The 22,313-nt window shown below is 35.3% G+C and overlaps 1 non-coding gene across 1 annotated transcript; it reads right to left on the reverse strand.

The window, feature by feature from the left end:
• Nucleotides 1-17,105: 17,105 nt before the first annotated feature.
• LOC129514671 (U6 spliceosomal RNA) lies at nt 17,106-17,212 on the reverse strand. Its single transcript, XR_008665483.1, has one exon. It is a non-coding gene; the product is annotated as a U6 spliceosomal RNA (small nuclear RNA).
• Nucleotides 17,213-22,313: the final 5,101 nt, after the last annotated feature.

A 22,313-nucleotide genomic window follows, 5' to 3' on the forward strand; every position in this document is an offset into this window, starting at 1 on the left:
GTTATTTAATAGGTATCAGGATAGTGCAAGTTTCAATATATAACTTTCCATTCTTTTAGAGTTTATATAGTTATGTGTTATATAATAACTGAGTGTGGGATTAGCTGAGAATAGATTTTATATTATTAAAGTAGGACATCCTTGGAGCTTACTTATCCCTTTGAATATTTTAAAATTCCTCACTATAATTTTTTGATAAAAAGTGTTATTTTGCTAAAATTTTCTTAAAATGAAAAAGAAAACAAGGTAATAGCTGAAAATGAGCATCAGGAAATAGGGAAGGAATTTGCATGTGTCATCCACATATAATTAGGAAATATAATTAAAATGGCTTTTGAGTACTGCACTTTATCAATCATTCTGATTCCTGGACTTTACCTCCTGAGAAATGTATTCTATCTTTTAAAAAAAAAGTCTTAAAAAGAATCCTGCTCCCTTTACCAAGATTCTGAAATAGAATGAATGAATAAATAAATAAATGAACTACTGAATGAATTTAGGAGATGAGAAAAGGTACACATTTCATCAAAAGTAGATGATAATTTCTGGCGGATTTATACATCAGAGACAGAATGATGTCCTGCGAAATAATCTGAACCTCTGTTATCAATATAAAAGAAAATATTATAATATTGTACAGCAACCAACAATATCTATCACTGGGAGATAATAATAATGCTTACCTCCTGGGTTACTGTATGAATTCAATGAGTTAGTATATGTAAAACATTTAGATTAGTGTCTATGACTTATTAAGTTCTTATGTTTTTCATCCTCAAACAGTAATCATTCTGGCTAAGATGGAGTAACAGGGACTGGAATTACCCTTCCATCTGAAACATACAACAACAAAGTAACACAAAATAAATAAAACATTATTTTTAAGGAGCTGGTTATCAGATGATGAAAATCAGGAAATCCTGAGAGATGGAAACCATTCAAGGATACCAAAGTTTGCCCCGGTTTACTGTCTTAGTAATTTCCTGGCCACAGCAGAGGGATGGGAAACTGAGGCAGGGCCCAGAGGAATTGGTCAGCTGAGAAAAGGTACCTGAAAATCCAGGGAAACCAAGGCAGTTGGAGTTCACAGGACAAAGTATTTGAAGATGAAAATGGAATAAAAGAAGCCCCCTGGGCATGTGCAGAGGGTTCTCCTTCAAGATGAGCAGAGCGTTGAGCACTACATGCAGGTGAGAAAACCACCCAAGGCTGAAGAATGATCATCTAAAAGGATTGGAGGGAACAGTGCCCAGCATGCACACAGGGCCAGGGGCAGTGCTTGTTTCCACAAAATGGACTGAAAAACTTACTTCACAGAGCATTAGAGAGAATACTCACGATGGACATGCCTCACTATTATGAAATAATTATGCCCATCTGAACACTCCTCTGGATCTGAATAATAAATCATAAAAGTAATAATTGAACAAATCAGAATTGTTCCAAGTAACTCAATTGCATCCCAGAACAAAACACAAGAAGATTTTTAGGAAAGAAAAAAATCTGACATCCAACAAGGTAAAATTCACAATGTTGGGCAATCAAAGATCAACAGGCAAAATGAAGCAAGAAAATATGACCCATAATGAGGAAAATAATCAGTCAATTGAAACTGACACACAATGAATATAGATACCAACCATTAATAAAAACAATATTACAATAGTTATCATAAAACAAGCAGTTATTATGACCATTTCATATGTGTAAAGAGCTATATTGAGACATGGTAAATACAAAAAAAATTCAGAATTAAATCTCAGTAGTAAAACCTATAATGTCTGAGATAAAAAATACACTGAGTGGGATTAACTACAGCTTGGAAATTGCAAGGGAAAATAATAGCAATAAAAAATACTCACAGTAAAACAAAGGGAGAAAAAGGACTTAAAGAAACGAAGAGGTTATTAGTGAGCAATAGAACAACTTCAAGTGGTCTAATATAGAGATAATTGTTGTCCTAGAAGGAGGAGAAAGAGAAAAGAGAAAGAAAATATATTTAAAGAGATAATGGCCCCAAATTTTCCAAACTTGATGAAAACTATAAATTCACAAATCCAAGAAACTCAAAGAACTCCAGACATGAGAAATATGGAAAAAAAAATCACAACTATATGAGGCTTAGCATAATACAATTCTTCAAAATCTGTATGAAGAGAAACTCTTAAAAATATACAGGGAAAAAAGACATGTTAGATACAGAAGAACGCAAATTTTAAAAATGACATTAGATTTTTTTTTTTTTGTCTGGACACAGCAAATGAGAAGACCATGGAACCACATCTTTACAGTACTGAAAACCAAAGATTGCCAATTTAAAATTTCATATTCCAAAAGTGAAGGCAAAATGAAGACATTTTCAGACATATAAAACCTGAGGAAATTCACAACCAGCAGACTTGATCTACAAGATACTGTCTTTTAGACAGAAGGAAAATGATGGTGGATAAAAATCAAGATTTACATAAAAGAATAAAGAGAATAGAGAATGGCAATTACATGTGTAACTATACATATTTTTCTTATGTTTAAATATTTTTAAGGGGTATTTGACCATTTGAACAAAAATAATAATGTATTGAGGAGCTTAGAGCATAAAATGTGAAATACATGGCAACAGTTACGGTCCTCTGGGTCATCTAGAGTGTTTCCAGCATTGGCTATTTAACTGATAATGTTGTTGGCTATAAAATTATAGGATAATCACCCTGAGTGCAGGACTTGTGTTCAAATTCTAAAAAAAAAAAAAAAAGAATAGAAATGGGTGTAGGCCTGGGATTTTGAAATTTTTGTCATACTGCCAGATGGATTGCTCTAGGACTTTGATAGTCATTCCACCTCTGAGTCTCAATGTGTAAATCTCTAGAATGAGGCCATTAATGACACTAAATTTTACTGATAAAGTGTGTAATATTAATAAAAAATTATATTATTTGATTTGTGTCTACTGAAGGCTGAAAAATGGGATAAGAGGACTATCACACTTTAACTGATGGCTCTCTAAATATTATTCCAAAGATGTGTTCCTTATGTCTTGAATCACAAATACGTGGAGAAAGAGATCAAATAGAGAAAAAAGAGGGAAGAATTTTACTTTTGAACTTTTGCACGTGGAAGATTACAGGCATAACTGGAAACTGTACAAAGGCCTTGCAATTATGGATTGATCTACCTGTATATTTTCAGAACTAAGTAATGTCTACCACTCCAAGGGGGGCTTAAAAAAAAAAAAAAGCATAATAGTAGTTTTTTAGCTATATACAAATGATAAAAGCAAAGACATCAAAGTGGGTAGCCTTTCAACTCATGCTCAATTAGAATAAAAGTTTGGTTGCTGTTTTAAACATTTATGACTAACTAACTGTGACAGGCTCTCAGCTTTGCAAACGGGATGATTTTCAGTTGACTTTTGATCTGACTGACAGCTCCTTATACACTTCAGTGTTAGTTTATAACACACAACCCCACATCTGAATACACATGTGACTAATTAGGGACTGTTTATGGATCATCCACATAAATTTAACACACAAGAGTGAAGGCATTTTAAACTAGAGGTCATAGTTTTAATGAAATAGAGTTAATTAACAAAGGTGCTTGACCTATTTTGTATTGTTAATTTTTTTAAAAAATGAATACAATCTAAAAAGAGTGTTTTGCATGTATATCTGATGAGACATATCAGATCATTTTAAAAGTTAATACTATGATTATGAATAAAAATTATTTAGGCACCTTTTAAAAAAATGGTTGGATATAATCAACTTATACTATAGACAGAACTTTGGATCTTCATTTCAAAGAACTTTGTGTTTTGTCCCAAAAGGCATAATATTCAGTGCTTTAAAGGTTAGATTGCACTCTGACTCTCAGGCCTAAATTTCAGTTTTATCACTTATTAGATGATGAATTTATTCAAATTACTTTATCTCAGGGCACCTAGGTGGCTCAATGGTTGAGCGTCTGCCTTTGGCTCAAGGTGCGACTCCGGGGTCCTGGGATCGAGTCCCACCTTGCGCTCCTTGCATGGAGCCTGCTTCTCCCTCTGCCTGTGTCTCTGCCTCTCTCTGTCTCTGTCTCTCTCTCTCCCTCTCTGTCTTTTATGAATAAATAAATAAAACCTTAAAAAAAAAAGTAAAGCCGTCTTTCCATTAAAAAAAAAAAAGCCACACATATTACCTAATGTCATCGTGCCTTAATTTTCATATCCGAAGCATGGGGATAATAATAGCACCTAACTCAGAGGATTGTTGGGACAATTAAATTTGTTAACACATGTAAATCACTTGAGAGTTTGGCAACGCTTAGGAATTGCTCAATAATTGCTATTATTATATCAGAAAAACAATAACTGTTAGTTAAAAAAAATGGTTATACTGTGCCTTGGTGAGAAATGAAGAGGTAATTCTATGAGGGGACAAAAAATTCTTAGGAAATATATTTATTAGTAATATATAATAATTATAATTATGTTCATAATACAATACTTTAAATATGTAACACATTTAGGAGCATCATTGCCCCAAATCACTCCTTCATCTATTTTGAATAGAGAGGATTACTGTTCTAAAGATTTGTCTGAAGAAAGAGACTACCTCTGAACTCAACATAATACCTTGAATGTCATCTAGTGGAGCTGCTCATGATGGCCCACCATGCTGGATGAGGTGAGAAGACCCAGGACTTCAATAAATTCTCTATAGACCTTTGAAGATAATAGTGACCTTGACATTTCCTCTAGACACATCAGGTTCTGAATTTTTGCTTTTACTGAATTAATTCGTTTCATGTCCTGATGTTTAGTCTCTTACTCCATGTCATATCACACAGTAACTTTACTCATTCTAGCTTACCTCTATAGCCCAAGTCAGAGTACAGCCAACGAAAGGTGGACCGTTCTACCTACCTTCCTAGTAGCTGCCATTTTCCTATCCAAGACATCCACTTTTCTGTGGGTGTTTTTCTGCTTTCTGTGGAAAGATTATCTGTGATGATTTGGGACTCACTAACCCAGACATAAGTGTAGTCCATGAATGGAAAGTTAACACCTCTGGAAATGACGCTCAACCAATGGGAAACAGGAACCAGTGATCAGAGGACTCCAGACTCCTATGTTTCAGAGATAACCTGCACATTTCTCCCAGACCATGAAGGAATGAAGACCTATAATAAGGATCTTGATGATGTGCTACTACTCTATGTTTTCCTCCTTCCTTTTCTCATTCTCCTTATTCACTTGTTCTCCTTTAAATCATAAGTTACTTGGACACAAGTATTTGTCCATGTAGGCTTTGCTTTTGGGGGGAATCCAAATTAAGTCATTTCTCCAAATTTTCCTGGCACAAGATGCGGGTTAGGAGACTTTAATAAATCTTTCTTTCTTTTCTTCCTTCCTTCCTTCCTTCCTTCCTTCCTTCCTTCCTTCCTTCCTTTCTTCCTTCCTTCATTTTTTTCTTTCTTTCAAGTTTTAGTTATTTATTGGGGGGGGAGGATGGCAGAGAGAGAGGAAGAGTCTTTTAAAAAGATTTTATTTTTATTCATTTATGTATTTATGTATTTATGTATTTATGTATTTATTTACTTATTTATTTATTTATTTATTTTAGAGAGGGAAGGAGGGAGGGGCAGAGGGAGGAAAGAATCTCAAGCAGATTCCCCACTGAGTGCAAGCCTGATACAGAACTCAGTGCTCAATATCATGACCCTGAGATCATGACCTGAAACAAAACCAAAAGCCAGACACTTAACCAATTGAGCCACCCAGCCACCCCTAGACATCTCATTTCTTAAAAGTACTCAGATCCTTCTATGACTAGAAACTTTCAACTTTGAGCAATATTTCCCCCACAGACCCTAGTCTTCCAGCAAGTTCCATGGCTTGTCCTCTTTCAAAACCTCTCTCTTCATTTACTCTCTCCTCCTTCATCCTCTAATTCATTGTAACTTCTCAAACTAAGAATTTTATCTATTACTTCTTTACCTGGTTCATGATAGTGATTATCTATGAAGTGTTTACTTTTTTTTTTTTTCAAATGAAGTGTTTCCTAATCAAAGTTTGTTATTTCACTAGAGAAAAATCTCTGGGGTAAGAAGTTGAAATAACATCTTTTCCTCTACTTATACAAGCACTTCTTACTTAATGTACAAATTCTAATAGGCTACCCAGTAAAAATAGACTATTTTTTATCTTCAAGAGACAATGTCAAGAGATACAAAGCAAATACAATCCAGCATAGTGAAATAGATATTCTTTGATTCTTTCCTCAATATTTGGATGGATCCCATTACCTCAGAGGAGTATGGCTTGCCTCTATCAATCCTCTGTGTTATTTAGAAGTAAGTTTGTTATATTTGTATAGTGGTTCCTGAGCCTCTTGAAAGGCAATGCAAAGACCCTAAGCCAGTTCTTTTTGAGAACCAATGCTCCTTAAGCTTCTCTACTCATCAATTATAACATTCTTAATTATATTCTGCTGTCCTGGAAAGCACATTAAATCCATAGAGAAGAAATAGTCACATGAGAAGTTGAAATCCAGAGTAGTTACCTGAGCTCAAAAGCAGAATATGGTTGTTCATATTAGGTGAGGCAGAAAGCCCTGAGTGTTTGCTTAGCATTTATATTTATGGAAGAATGACTGAACTTTTGAGCATAAACTAATATTAATATTAATTTAAATCTTAATTTCAGTAGCACATATGGAAGTGCCATTTGGCCTGAGTAGCACCTGGACTACCAGTAACACCACTGCCATTGAAAGAATGATCTTAGTTCTCTCTATGAGAATGAACTTCTCGAGAAAAGTGAAAAGGAAATCAATAGGGGTGAGTATCACAAGATCAAGCAAAACAGGCATTCAAAATTGAAAGAGTGATTGAGGCCATATGCTGAAGAGAAATTTGAAAGAAGAGTCACTGTAAATTTTGATATCAAAATAATGTAATACAGTGGCAAAAGTTAAGGGTACTGAATCCAGTGTGATTCCCAGAGTGACCACAAGACTTTTGATGTTTTCATGTCTCGTTGTTCTCACCTGTATTTAGCAGACGTGGTATAAGGAGAAGACATAAATGAGATAGTCTGTGTATTTAACTTAGAGCCTGGGATATAGCAAGTAGTGTCCAAAAATCAGTTAAAATATTTCATAAGCTTCAGTTAAGAGTGTTTTTAAAAGGTTAATCTGTATGGAAGCCATTGATAGGAGTCAGAATACATCATGGAAAGTTATGGAAGAATATGTAAATGAGTCAGGGATGCAAGTTCTCTTAATAAATAAATAAAATCCCTCTTCATTGTACTTTTGATTAGTTAACGATTAAATATAAAATTGCAAGACCAACGTGGAAAGGAAAAGTTACACAGCATATGTAGAGGAACATGCCTTAGACAGGAAAATTAATGGCTTTTCAATGATGGAAAAGATGAAAGACAAAATATTTTACTGGTGTTATTTTCTATTATCACATAGCTGTTGCCATCGGACTTAATAATTTAGTAAAAGGCTTGCTTTAGAATGCAGTGTCATTGGAGATGGCTGAAGATATCTTTATGGCAGTGTGAGAACCTTTGCAAAGGATAAAAGGTTTGCTTGGATTCAGAATGAGATAACATGTCTTTAGAAGAATGAGAACAAGGAGTACCATGGACAGTATCTCTTCTAGATTAGACATTTCTGCCCCCACCTTCACTTTTTTGCCATAGCTATGTGCCACCTGCACTAGTACTTATTTAATATCTTTCTTTAAATCAACTTCTTTTCAAACACTTGAATACTTATATCACCTAAATATTGCCTATATTCCCAACAATAATACCTAAGGTATTTTTAAAGTGTTCATTACCCTTTATATAATGCATGTTAAAGTAAATGTGCAGCTATCTCAATTTTTAAACAACAAAATCTGTTCATGCATTGCTTCAATTAATCTTACCAACCATCAGTGGTAAGCTTGCTATACTTTGAGAAGCAGTGTAACAAGGGATAGAATAGGAAAAGAGAAAGGATGCAAAATAATTTTAAGTTAGAGGTTATCATTTGTGCCCAAATATGTAGAACTTTGAGCTATCTGGGTCAAGAATTCTTTGCTGCCCCAGGAAACAAAACAAAATGTTTTTTTCTTATTTTTAGGATCATATCAGAATCAGAAATGTGGTGCTTCTATCAATCCTATATTGTAAAATCCAAAGATTGCTTGCTTACGATGTGACTCTCTTGATTTGTAAGTCTTTAACAAACATTTAAACATAATTTAACACATACTTTTAAATCTTTCCTTCAAAGTTTGGGATTTTCAAACATGAGTGCTTTATTCAAAGCTTCTGACTTTGCTATAATCCTGAGATAGAACCAAGTGAAACTGGGGAACCCTTGCTTATTCAGACCACTCCTTTAATTTTATATCCCAGAATATTTTAGGTAGGTAATATTTTAGCACCATGCCCTATAGAGTATCTCTGGAACTTTCTGAGAATCTGCAGTGTTAAAGTGCTCAAATGTCTGAGGAACTAACATTTTCTTGATAAAATAATGCTTTCATGTCACAAAAAAGAAACTGTCAGCTTTCCTTTGTAGGTTTTTCTCAAGCTTAAGAGCAGGTCCTTGACAATTCTAGAATTGCCTTTAAATATCTTATTGAAATGTAGATTAACACTGTAACATGTTATAATGGTTGGAAAACCTTTCCCTTTTAATACTTGTAGATAAGCAAGTATTAGTAAGTATTAATATCGGCTGCTATATTTTAGCATTTTCCCCCTAAATGTTGTTCTTCCCCAGAACCTAATATTTAGATTCATTTTAAAACAGAGCAGATTACCTAAACCTGGAATGTAGATTTTGTAATAAAAGTTAATGTAGGTAGATATGTCTTTAGAACATCAATTTTTACTACTCAGTCATTATCCAGATCAGGTTAAGGATTAAAAGCTTTTGCTCCATCAAGTATCTAGAGGGTCAAAAGATCTAAAATGGAGAAAAATAATATAATACCCCATAAAATTTGAACACAGTTTATCAATTTAGTAATACCCAATAGATATTTATTTACTATTTTAAAATTATAATCAAGTCTAGGATAACACAAGTAAAAATAAAAGTCACAGCCCTCACATTTTGGAGTTGCGATGTTTTATCTGGAGGCTGCTGCCCTTCTCATGATTACCTATGCCACACAGGTGAATAGGGCAAGAGGGAGGGCCTGTCTCCACTCCTTCTACCTCTGTGACCTTCAGCACCTGCTTCAAGACTACTTCGTTTCATTTTTGAAGCCTTGGGTTTGATAATGATAGTAATCTTATTAGTGCCATTAGCAGTCAGGATATATTGATCACGTCTAACACCAAGTAAAGACCTGACAAAATAGATTCTGTAAGTAAATGATTCTTAAGTTTTTCCTTAAGTAAATGCCAGACATTTGATTTTACTTGATCACCTCCGCCATTGTTAAATAAATGTTATAATGTGTCTTTTTTTTTTATTTATGATAGTCACAGAGAGAGAGAGAGAGAGAGAGAGGCAGAGACACAGGCAGAGGGAGAAGCAGGCTCCATGCACCGGGAGCCCGATGTGGGATTCGATCCTGGGTCTCCAGGATCGCGCCCTGGGCCAAAGGCAGGCGCCAAACCGCTGCGCCACCCAGGGATCCTATAATGTGTCTTAACAATTGGTTAGAATTGCATAAATATATAGAGTGAATAACATATAATCATTGAATATTTATTCATATCCAGAACCTTGCTAGAAATCATGAGAGATGCAAGGGAGTTAAGACATCACCTTGTCTTTGTGGAAAATACAATCATATTGGAAAGATTAGATGGATATGCTTCATTTCAATTAGGAAACTGTGGAATAAACCAAATGATCTAACACTTAAATGTGTACTAGAATAAACAGGAACAGAAACAGCAACATGAGTTATTACTTCATTTATGAGGAGGTAGAAATGAATTATTTGGAATCAAAATTTGGGCTAATAATTTTTCTGCAAATCTTAGTGGTATTAACTTAAGCATAGAACTCACCTATTGGGGACTCTAATAAAGAAATACCCCAGGTTTTATAAATTCACTAATGAAAACATGCCACTACAGTTTTATATGTATCTTGTGCTTTGCAACCTCTAACTTTGCCAAGAATAATTACACAAACATTTGATTACAACCTAGGATGGATGTTAATACATACAGACACAGAGGAGGGCAGTTTGCTAATGGAAACGCTGAAGATTAGGTGTTAGAGCTAGTGCCCTTTTCAAAATTAAATGCATAAGATAAGAGAATTTCTCTAATAAATTGCTGTTTACACAATTATTTTCACTAAATTAGGGATTCTACTTACATTTCATTTTTAAGTGGAGGAATGAGATAAAATATATAGCCATTATTCATCTCTATGGTTAAACATAAGTATTTTTACTTGCATACATAAATAAGTAATGTGTGTATATGTATGAATGTATGTGTCACACATACACAGACACTCCTTATCTGTACGTAAGTTTATTGAAATAGTTTTATTAAAAATACTTAAGAGATCACACAAGCTATTCAGGTCCCAAAATGCTGTAGTAGTTAACTAATTTATTATTATATATTTATCTAACAAAATAGTAGATTTTGAAATATGAATGTTCTTTGGCAAAGGTGGTATTAGAGACTGTGTCACAGAGATGGAATTGCTTCGATACTACAGCAAGGAGATGCATATCAAATGTATATAAACATCTGGACACAGATAAGAAAATATTGGCCTTATATCAAATGAAATGGAAACAATTTACTTAAAAAGTTTATCAGAAATGAAACGGCAAGAGGTCAGAGCCAGGTATGTAAAACCTCCAGGGACTCTGATCCAAAGGAAAAGAAAAAAAAAATATTTTAACATTAAAATACACAATGAAATGACCTCAGTCCTACAGTAGTTCTTAAATATAAATGTTAAATGGTTAAATTGTAGAAAAGAATTGTTTCTTCTATACCATCTGAAAAATGAGAAGGCATTAAAGCACTTCCTTGGGAAGTATTTCCTGTCTTCAAATGCAAGATTAAATGTGAACTGGTTCACTGTGAGAGTGCTCATGTATGAACTCTTAAAAGGGAGAAATACTTGGTTTTCCTAATCAAGGTTAAATCTGATATATGAAAGGGAAAAAAGATCCAGAAAGAAAAAAATAAATAAATAAACTTAGCTAAGCCTGAGCAAAGAAACACATTTCAGGAACACATTGTGAGTTTCTATTAACATATAATAACTGAATCGAATGCATAAAGATTAATTTTACTAATTATTCTTTTTACAATCTAGAGCATTAGAAGATTAGTTATTCCAATAATCATTTTTAAAATCTAGAATCACCTGGGAAGCTTTTATAGATTTATTTATTTATTTATTTATTTATTTATTTGAGAGAGGGGGAGAGAGAGAGAGAGAGTGCATAAGTGGGGGTGGGGCAGGGGTAGGCAGAGGGAAAGGGAGAAGCACACTCCCTGCTGAGCAGGAAGCCCGAAGGCGAGCTCCATCCCAGAACCCTGAGATCAGGAACTGAGTCCAAGGCAGACAGACACTTAACGGACTGAGCCATCCAGGTGCCACTCCTGGGTAGCTTTTAAAAATACAAATCTGTAGTTTTTAGGGTATAGATCCTTTACCTCTTTGGTTAGGTTTATTCCTAGGTATCTTATGCTTTTGGGTGCAATTGTAAATGGGATTGACTCCTTAATTTCTCTTTCTTCAGTCTCATTGTTAGTGTATAGGAATGCCATTGATTTCTGGGCATTGATTTTGTATCCTGCCACGCTACCAAATTGCTGTATGAGTTCTAGCAATCTTGGGGTGGAGGCTTTTGGGTTTTCTATGTAGAGTATCATGTCATCAGCGAAGAGGGAGAGTTTGACTTCTTCTTTGCCAATTTGAATGCATTTAATGTCTTTTTGTTGTCTGATTGCTGAGGCTAGGACTTCCAATACTATGTTGAATAGCAGTGGTGAGAGTGGACATCCCTGTCTTGTTCCTGATCTTAGGGGAAACGCTCCCAGTGCTTCCCCATTGAGAATGATATTTGCTGTGGGCTTTTCGTAGATGGCTTTTAAGATGTCGAGGAAAGTTCCCTCTATCCCTACACTCTGAAGAGTTTTGATCAGGAATGGATGCTGTATTTTGTCAAATGCTTTCTCTGCATCTAATGAGAGGATCATATGGTTCTTGGTTTTTCTCTTGCTGATATGATGAATCACATTGATTGTTTTACGAGTGTTGAACCAGCCTTGTGTCTCGGGGACAAATCCTACTTGGTCATGGTGAATGATTTTCTTAATGTGTTGTTGGATCCTATTGGCCAGTATCTTGTTGAGAATTTTTGCATCCATGTTCATCAGGGATATTGGTCTGTAATTCTCCTTTTTGGTGGGGTCTTTGTCTGGTTTTGGAATTAAGGTGATGCTGGCCTCATAGAATGAATTTGGAAGTACTCCATCTCTTTCTATCTTTCCAAACAGCTTTGGTAGAATAGGTATGATTTCTTCTTTAAACGTTTGATAGAATTCCCCTGGGAAGCCATCTGGCCCTGGACTCTTGTGTCTTGGGAGGTTTTTGATGACTTCTTCAATTTCCTCCCTGTTTATTTGCCTGTTCAGGTTTTCTACTATAGAACACTTCTGAAAGAAATTGAGGAAGACACAAAGAGATGGAAAAATATTCCATGCTCATGGATTGGCAGAATTAATATTGTGAAAATGTCAATGTTACCCAGGGCAATTTACACGTTCAATGCAATCCCTATCAAAATACCATGGACTTTCTTCAGAGAGTTAGAACAAATTATTTTAAGATTTGTGTGGAATCAGAAAAGACCCCGAATAGCCAGGGGAATTTTAAAAAAGAAAACCATATCTGGGGGCATCACAATGCCAGATTTCAGGTTGTACTACAAAGCTGTGGTCATCAAGACAGTGTGGTACTGGCACAAAAACAGACACATAGATCAATGGAACAGAATAGAGAACCCAGAAGTGGACCCTGAACTTTATGGTCAACTAATATTCGATAAAGGAGGAAAGACGATCCACTGGAAGAAAGACAGTCTCTTCAATAAATGGTGCTGGGAAAATTGGACATCCACATGCAGAAGAATGAAACTAGACCACTCTCTTGCACCATACACAAAGATAAACTCAAAATGGATGAAAGATCTAAATGTGAGACAAGATTCCATCAAAATCCTAGAGGAGAACACAGGCAACACCCTTTTTGAACTTGGCCACAGTAACTTCTTGCAAGATACATCCACAAAAGCAAAATAAACAAAAGCAAAAATGAACTATTGGGACTTCATCAAGATAAGAAGCTTTTGCACAGCAAAGGATACAGTCAACAAAACTCAAAGACAACCTACAGAATGGGAGAAGATATTTGCAAATAACATATCAGATAAAGGGCTAGTTTCCAAAATCTATAAAGAACTTATTAAACTCAACACCAAAGAAACAAACAATCCAATCATGAAATGGGCAAAAGACATGAAGAGAAATCTCACAGAGGAAGACATAGACATGGCCAACATGCACATGAGAAAATGCTCTGCATCACTTGCCATCAGGGAAATACAAATCAAAACCACAATGAGATACCACCTCACACCAGTGAGAATGGAGAAAATTAACAAGGCAGGAAACCACAAATGTTGGAGAGGATGCGGAGAAAAGGGAACCCTCTTACACTGTTGGTGGGAATGTGAACTGGTGCAGCCACTCTGGAAAACTGTGTGGAGGTTCCTCAAAGAGTTAAAAATAGACCTGCCCTACGACCCAGCAATTGCACTGTTAGGGATTTACCCCAAAGATTCAGATGCAATGAAACGCTGGGATACCTGCACCCCGATGTTTCTAGCAGCCATGTCCACAATAGCCAAACTGTGGAAGGAGCCTCGGTGGCCATCGAAAGATGAATGGATAAAGAAGATGTGGTTTATGTATACAATGGAATATTACTCAGCCATTAGAAACGACAAATACCCACCATTTGCTTCAACGTGGATGGAACTGGAGGGTATTATGCTGAGTGAAGTAAGTCAATCGGAGAAGGACAAACAGTGTATGTTCTCATTCATTTGGGGAATATAAATAATAGTGAAAGGGAATATAAGGGAAGGGAGAAGAAATGTGTGGGAAATATCAGAAAGGGAGACAGAACATAAAGACTCCTAACCCTGGGAAATGAACTAGGGGTGGTGGAGGGGGAGGAGGGCGGGGGGTGGGGTGAATGGGTGACGGGCACTGAGGGGGACACTTGACGGGATGAGCACTGGGTGTTATTCTGTATGTTGGTAAGTTGAACACCAATAAAAATTATTTATTAAAAAAATACAAATCTGTCTTCTAAAATTTATTAGTTCATCCAATATTTATTTAGCACTTAATGTGTTCTAGTCACAGTGATGGAGGACTCAAAGATGAAAATAGGTAATGCTTGCCTTCACAGAACTCAGTCTAGGATGGGTGGGGGAAAACTTAAGAAAATTAATCTTTATAATAAAAGTCATACAATTTTAAAACAAGGAGCTTGAGAGTAAAAGATAAACACTGATAGAAATATTTTGAGGAGGAAAAACTTGTCATAGGTTTCATTCCAAGAACAGAATTCTTACTGCTGTAAGAGGATGGATTGAGTATAGGTGTTTGTGACAGAGAAAGCAGGTAAACCAGTTAGCAGATCATTGCAATACTTCCGGTAAGAAATGACAAAGGCTAAGAGAAAAATGATGTGCAGGATACTTTGTTTGTTCTATCCAGGCCTGTGGCCCCCCAAATATTAATGATTATGAGTGACATCAAGGGGTTTCTTAGTCTTTTAAATTCCACTTTAATGGTTTAGCTAACGGGAAATACCAGCTTGAGACTTGAGGTTGGCAACAGAATGAAGTTTGATTTTGATTCCCCAGCTCCTTCTGTGCTTTGACTTCTGCTCTTCTGTCAGAGGACACGGTTTATCTCAGACATCTCTCACCACGGACCTAGCCTTTCTGGTTTCCAGTAACTCTTCCTTCCCTTTGTCCTTTCAGCCTACATTATCAACAGCATCTTGTTGCTTGTGCCGAGCTGTGGGGTCTTAACGTATTTCTGGTTGATTTCCACAAATATTACTTACCCTATCTTTTAAACATACTTACATTAATATCTCCTTCATATTACCCATTTTAAGTGGGTTACTGCTTTATGGAAGGACCCTGAATGTTACATTCGGCAATTGTGGAGAAGACATGGACATATTTACATACATTTGAGAAATACGGAAGACAGGATTTAGTGGTGATTTAGAAATGGGGTGGTGTGTAAAAGGGAGGTATTGGGGATGACTTTCAGGTTGCTGGCTTGACCAGTGGGTAAATGGAAATACTCTTTATAAGAGATGAAGATTCTCATCTTTAGTAGAGAATTTAAGTGGAATGGCAGCAGGTCAAGGCTTCTGTCTGGACCATAACTTTTTGAAGATTCTATTTATGTATTTGAGAGAGAGAGAGAGACAGAAACAGAGAGACAGAGAGGGAGAGAGAGAACATGAGCAAGGAGAGGGACAGACGGAGTAGCAGACTCCCTGCTGATCTAGGAGCCTGATGCAGGGCTCAATCCCAGGACACTGAGATCATGACCTGAGCTGAAGGCAGTTGCTTAGCCAACTAAGCCACCCAGGTGCCCCTGTCTGGACCATATTGAGTGGAACTCTCAAGCAGACCATTTTTAAATTAGTCAAAAGTTAGAAGAGCAGGATATAAATCTGTATACATTTTGTTGAGGTGAAGGCATCAATGTCATTTCAACAGAGAACAAAAATGAACAACATATAACAAAGTTCAAATTCTCATGAAGTTTATGGTCTACTGGGGAAGAAGTTATGAAAAAACAATAAACTACAATGTTAAATTAATCCTACACAATAAAAGTACAAGAAATTATAATATAATGAGAAGACAATGCATTTTAGAGGTTGAGAGAAGTGACAGCTCATATTATATACCAATAGATACATTTTGAACAGGTGAAAAAATGGAGGAAGACTATTCCAGGCAATTGAAACAGTATTTATCTTAAATCTCTGTGGAATAAAGACATTAGTTCATTTGAGAAAGTAAAAATTGGCCAGTGTGGCTGAAGATTAGTGAGCAAAGGAAGAAATTGCATGAGATTAGGTTGCTGAGGTTGACAGAAAACCAGATTATTAATTAGGTCATGACTGTTAGGTCCAGACTACTAGGATGCTATTTTCCACCTAGTCCTAAAGCAACTTTAATGCAAATCTTAAAATGCCCACCACTGCCATACAAACTCCACTATTAAATCTTGTCCCATGCACATCAGATAAAATTGGGATACTCAACATTTTTCAAATTATTTTACAATTGTACAAATTGACTCATCTATTTTTGTAGTAAAACACTACTTGATAAGGGCATTGATGGAAAAGAGAGAGTATATTTGACAAATCACGTGGAAAACAAAAATGTATGGGTCTAATATTTCTGTATGTCTTTATTCTTAAATAGAACTTCATAAATTGCAATTTTTTTGTTTTTTATTTTTAATTGCAAATTATTTTTGTTTTTCCCTTTAGGTACCCTTACTCTTTATGACTTATTACATATGAAAAACAAACCTATTATATAGAAATACTGGGAAGTAAAACCCTAAATATTATTTAAAGCTTATACTGGACATTTTCACTAGGACTTTAACACTAAATTCAGTTATCCTAGTCTTTTTGCAAAAGCTGGTGCTTTTGCTAGTTTAGTGGAAGATGTTCATATCTGGACCTCAGGTTGCTGGTGGTTACTTACTGTGGTACCCATAACAAACACACAATGAACAAATTATAGCTCTATTCAAGGATAATACATTTATTCTTCAAATGAAGGAAAATATTTTCAAAAAGAGCTAATTCTTATTCAGTGCTACTATATGCTAGGCTTAAAATCTTCATATATATTAAGTCATCTACTCCTTGTAAAAATCCTATGACACAGGGACTCTTACTATCAGGGTTTACAGATGAGGCAACTCAAACATACGTAGTTACTTAACCTGTCTAAGGATGCCCAGACAGTACACTGTAGCCTGGAAATGCAACGCGATGGTCTTGCTTTAGCATGTCATTCTTATGCAGGCGCCACACTAATCTTCTCTGTATCATTTCAATTTTAGACTATGTGCTGCCAAAGGAAGCGCAACAGTCTTGCTTTAGAATTCGCCTTCTCAGCTCTCACTGATTGGTGTTTTCCTTTAATGGAAGAAGATCCATTTAGGGGCAAGTAAACTATCATATTATTGAGTAGGTCTCAGGTCAAATTGTTATCAGTGATATTTTCTTGGGTGGCAACGTCAAAGAATTGGAAACTTTTGCATCTTATAGAAATGGGCAAAACTGGTCAGTAGTTCTTATAACCAGGAATATGTCACTGCACAGATAAAGGGATATTTTTATCACTTTTGTTTTTCAATTTAAACACCTATAGGATAGAACTGAGAAATGAATTTGAAGCAGTTGCTAGTTTGATCTAAGCATTTGTCAATGAAGTCAGATGTAAAACTGACTTGCTAGAATAGGTCTAACTGTCTTCTAAATGATGGGAAATTTGGCAGAGGAAAAAAGAAAAATTATCTATCTACCTATTATCTATTATCTATCTATCATCTATCTATCTACTATCTATCTATGTATCTATCTATCTATCTATATCTATTATCTATCATGTTTATATCTCTTCCACACACATTTCTTAAAATACTGAAATTAAATGAAGTCTGATTGTAATGAATATTTGCAAATATTTTTGAAGAATAAAATTCCAGTAATTCTCTAGAGTTGTTTCTCAAGTTTAAAATGTCTGTAAAGAGCAGAAGGCATATAAACTTCATTTTGTAAGATTTTCTTCCTGTCAAGATGATTTGTTTTGAGAAGCATCCGAGGGTCTTAAGGCCACCCACCATTTTAATAACTCTGATTGTTCTGTGTATCATCAAGTCACTGCGTCCAATCTGGACAGTTTCATTTTACATAACTATAAATTTTACTCTCTAACTGTCATTATTATAAATTGATCTCAATAAGAAAATGTTCATCATTGTTAAGGGATGGGGGAAAAAAGCTCAACACAGCATATATTTCAAGCTTCCAACAATATAATCGCACACTTCTAAGTATACAATTCTACGTATGATTCAAAGTATAAAATTTCTAAATACTACTTTGGCCTTTTATATTTCCCATTTTATTTTTTGCTGTCAATATAAATTTAGTATCTACTGAGAAAAGGGTCTCAACTGTTGTTAAGGATTTTTTGAAGGTTATTGTCATTTGTAATTTCTTTTCTATGAGATATTTCAGTGTTCAGAATTTAATTCTAGGATGAAGTGTCAAATATGAGGTTGCTGGCTACATAAATACTAACCCCCTACCCCCAATTCAATTTCAAAGAGCAATTCAGGTGAGAGTAAATAAATAAATAAAAGGTTTTGTTAATGTTGGACATTTGCTTGGTACCGTGTCATTCAAAACTCCTTCCATTTAAAAACAAAATTTGCATTGACATATGAATGATGTATAATGCAGCATAATTACTTACGGGGTCTTTGAAAAGAGAAGCCCCCTTTTTTCCAAGTGATTTAACTTTGAAAAGGAATTACTTCACATGCCCAACAAATACTATTAAAAAGCATTTTATGAGGTTTTTTCCCTGCATATTTCTACACATGGACAGACTATTGTGTGTTCTAAAACCTGTATTTACATGACACACTTTTATGGTCCAATGGGCAAACACTACTTAGTCCTAAAATAACATCACAGTAATGACTACAGTCAAGACAGCAAGAACACTCCACCATTATTATCCATATCAGACTGCACCAGATGGGGTATGTGTGGTGGAGTGCTGACAGTGGCGAACACTGAACAACTCTTTCTGGTATTTTTGTGTACTCTTAGGCACAGCAATATTACATTTAAAATAAGCAGTGCATCAGTTCTTTCATTTTGAAGAAATATATTGTATCATATATTCCTTTCTTCTTTTGAATTTAGTAGAGAAAAAAATGACATGGAAAATTGAGGATGACTTACAGTATATGGGATTTAGCCAAATTTCACTGGGTAAAAGGCAAGTTTCCAACCTCAGTAGTATTGATCCTTTTGTGTTGGGTCATCCTTTTGTGGGAACTGTGCTGTGCATTGTAGGATGTTTAACAGTATCGTTGACCTCTATTGACTAGAAGCCAGTAAACAAACCCCAGGGAGTTGTGACAACCAACGGTGTCTCTTTGCGAAGAATGAACTCTTGAACATACACATACTCTTTGAACATATTAAATTACAAGGGTTGGCTTTATCAATATCGGAGTTTTATAAGTCTCTAGATGTAAGATGTACGTTTTTTTCTCAAAGTATACTTCATTCATGTTTATTCATTTGTTTTCCCTTCAGTCATGGTTAGAGTATATAAGCATTTTGCATCTGCAATATTATTTCACACATTTTATATTGACAGCAAGAAAATAAAATGGAAAATACCGAGTCAAATAATACATGGGGACATATTTAAGAGAAAGGCCTCAGTGTTTATTGAGGAGGAGAATTGGCTCCTACAAGTCCCTGTTGGGTCACAGGCTCCAGGAGACCTGCAGCTCTAGGCTAATTCTTGCTCAGTGTTAAGAAAAATACTTAAACTAAGGAATACTTCATGACAAAAGCGGCTCCCTCCTAAAATCAGTGGAATTTTCAGTTACATTTCTCATCTCCTTATGCTTTTGGAATAAAGACACTGTTTCTCAGAACTCGGGTAGTTGGAAAGAAGAATGAGACAAGATTATTTACCACATCACTGATTATAAACATGACTAGAATTGTAAAAATAAAGAAAAGAAGTCAGACTCTTTGCTTCTGCTTCATTTTGAATGTCCACCAGTGGGTCTAATTATCATGCGGGAACTGTCAATTCTGTCATTAGGCGTAGTCAGGGATTCATTGTTTTAGTTAATCAAGAGTTGTGCTTTGCAGCGAGTAACCATATATTCACGAATTATCAATTTTAAAATTACTAGAACATAATAAGAGTGTACTTATTACTACATTTTTCTCATATTAGTTTTTCTTTGATAATTTAAAAAGGCTTTCAGGATATTTTGTTTGCTTTAGGGTTATCACTATAAAGCTAAGTTATTATTCTGTAGCTATGAAGAAGTGCCTTCTGATATATATCTCTACATGATATAATGCCAGAAAAAAATAGCTCTTAACACTCAGTATTGGTGTTGAAATATTGGTAAGTGCTAAATAAATACAATGACAAAAAATAATAGTCTATATTATACATACCATTGTATTATTTTTAATGCAAGGTATCTAATGTTATAAAAATTCAATAAATAGTGAAAAAGATAAAAGTTTCACTCATAATCACAAGTTCCTAGTAAGTGATCACTATGTCTGGGCTAGTTTTCTCAATAATAAAGTACATAGTCAATAGAGAAAATTAATGTGATTATATTTCAGGAAATACATGTTTAACATTATAGCTTTAATATTGCACTAATTTTCAGGATACATGCAATTTTTCCTTAAACAAAATTATTTAATGTGCCAAATACTGACCTGTCATTTTATATTTCTCCAGACTTCAGTAATCCAAAATAATTTAACCTACTTATTCAGGATTATCAAGTCTTCTCAGAAGCTAAAGTGTAAAAATATAAAGCAAACCCTTGATAGGTTAGGAGAGAGAATAAGATCTGTTTGGATGAGCAAGCACCTTAATTCCCTGAATAAATATATATTCTATATCAAATAAGCTTGGTCAATTTCTATATTTACTTTAATTTTTAATGTCGTTTGCTTTGTGGTTCTCAAAAACATTTCTCTTACGCATAGAGAACAAAATATGAAGCATTCTGTAGTTAATTTTTACAATTTCAGACGAGATCGGGCGCGTTCAGGGTGGTATGGCCGTAGACAAGGTGAGACAAGATTCCATCAAAATCCTAGAGGAGAACACAGGCAACACCCTTTTTGAACTTGGCCACAGTAACTTCTTGCAAGATACATCCACGAAAACAAAAGAAACAAAAGCAAAAATGAACTATTGGGACTTCATCAAGATAAGAAGCTTTTGCACAGCAAAGGATACAGTCAACAAAACTCAAAGACAACCTACAGAATGGGAGAAGATATTTGCAAATAACATATCAGATAAAGGGCTAGTTTCCAAAATCTATAAAGAACTTATTAAACTCAACACCAAAGAAACAAACAATCCAATCATGAAATGGGCAAAAGACATGAAGAGAAATCTCACAGAGGAAGACATAGACATGGCCAACATGCACATGAGAAAATGCTCTGCATCACTTGCCATCAGGGAAATACAAATCAAAACCACAATGAGATACCACCTCACACCAGTGAGAATGGGGAAAATTAACAAGGCAGGAAACAACAAATGTTGGAGAGGATGCGGAGAAAAGGGAACCCTCTTACACTGTTGGTGGGAATGTGAACTGGTGCAGCCACTCTGGAAAACTGTGTGGAGGTTCCTCAAAGAATTAAAAATAGACCTGCCCTACGACCCAGCAATTGCACTGTTAGGGATTTACCCCGAAGATTCAGATGCAATGAAACGCCGGGGCACCTGCACCCCGATGTTTCTAGCAGCCATGTCCACAATAGCCAAACTGTGGAAGGAGCCTCGGTGCCCATCGAAAGATGAATGGATAAAGAAGATGTGGTTTATGTATACAATGGAATATTACTCAGCCATTAGAAACAACAAATACCCACCATTTGCTTCAACGTGGATGGAACTGGAGGGTATTATGCTGAGTGAAGTAAGTCAATCGGAGAAGGACAAACAGTGTATGTTCTCACTCATTTGGGGAATATGAATAATAGTGAAGGGGAATATAAGGGAAGGGAGAATAAATGTGTGGGAGATATCAGAAAGGGACACAGAACATAAAGACTTCTAACTCTGGGAAATGAACTAGGGGTGGTGGAAGGGGAGGAGGGCGGGGGGTGGGGGTGAATGGGTGACGGGCACGGAGGGGGACACTTGACGGGATGAGCACTGGGTGTTATTCTGTATGTTGGTAAATTGAACACCAATAAAAATTAATTTATAAAAAAAAAATAAAAAATAAAATAAAATAAAAAAAAAAAGAAAAAAAAAAAAAATTTTTACAATTTCATCAGCTGGTAGCAGAGGACCAGTTGCTTAGTGGATAATGTATTGGCTTTATATTCTAAAGGACAACTTCAAATCCTGTTAAGGTTATATTT

Source organism: Nyctereutes procyonoides, unplaced genomic scaffold (assembly GCF_905146905.1).
Source record: "Nyctereutes procyonoides isolate TBG_1078 unplaced genomic scaffold, NYPRO_anot_genome, whole genome shotgun sequence".
NCBI classification, from domain to species: Eukaryota; Metazoa; Chordata; class Mammalia; order Carnivora; family Canidae; genus Nyctereutes; species Nyctereutes procyonoides.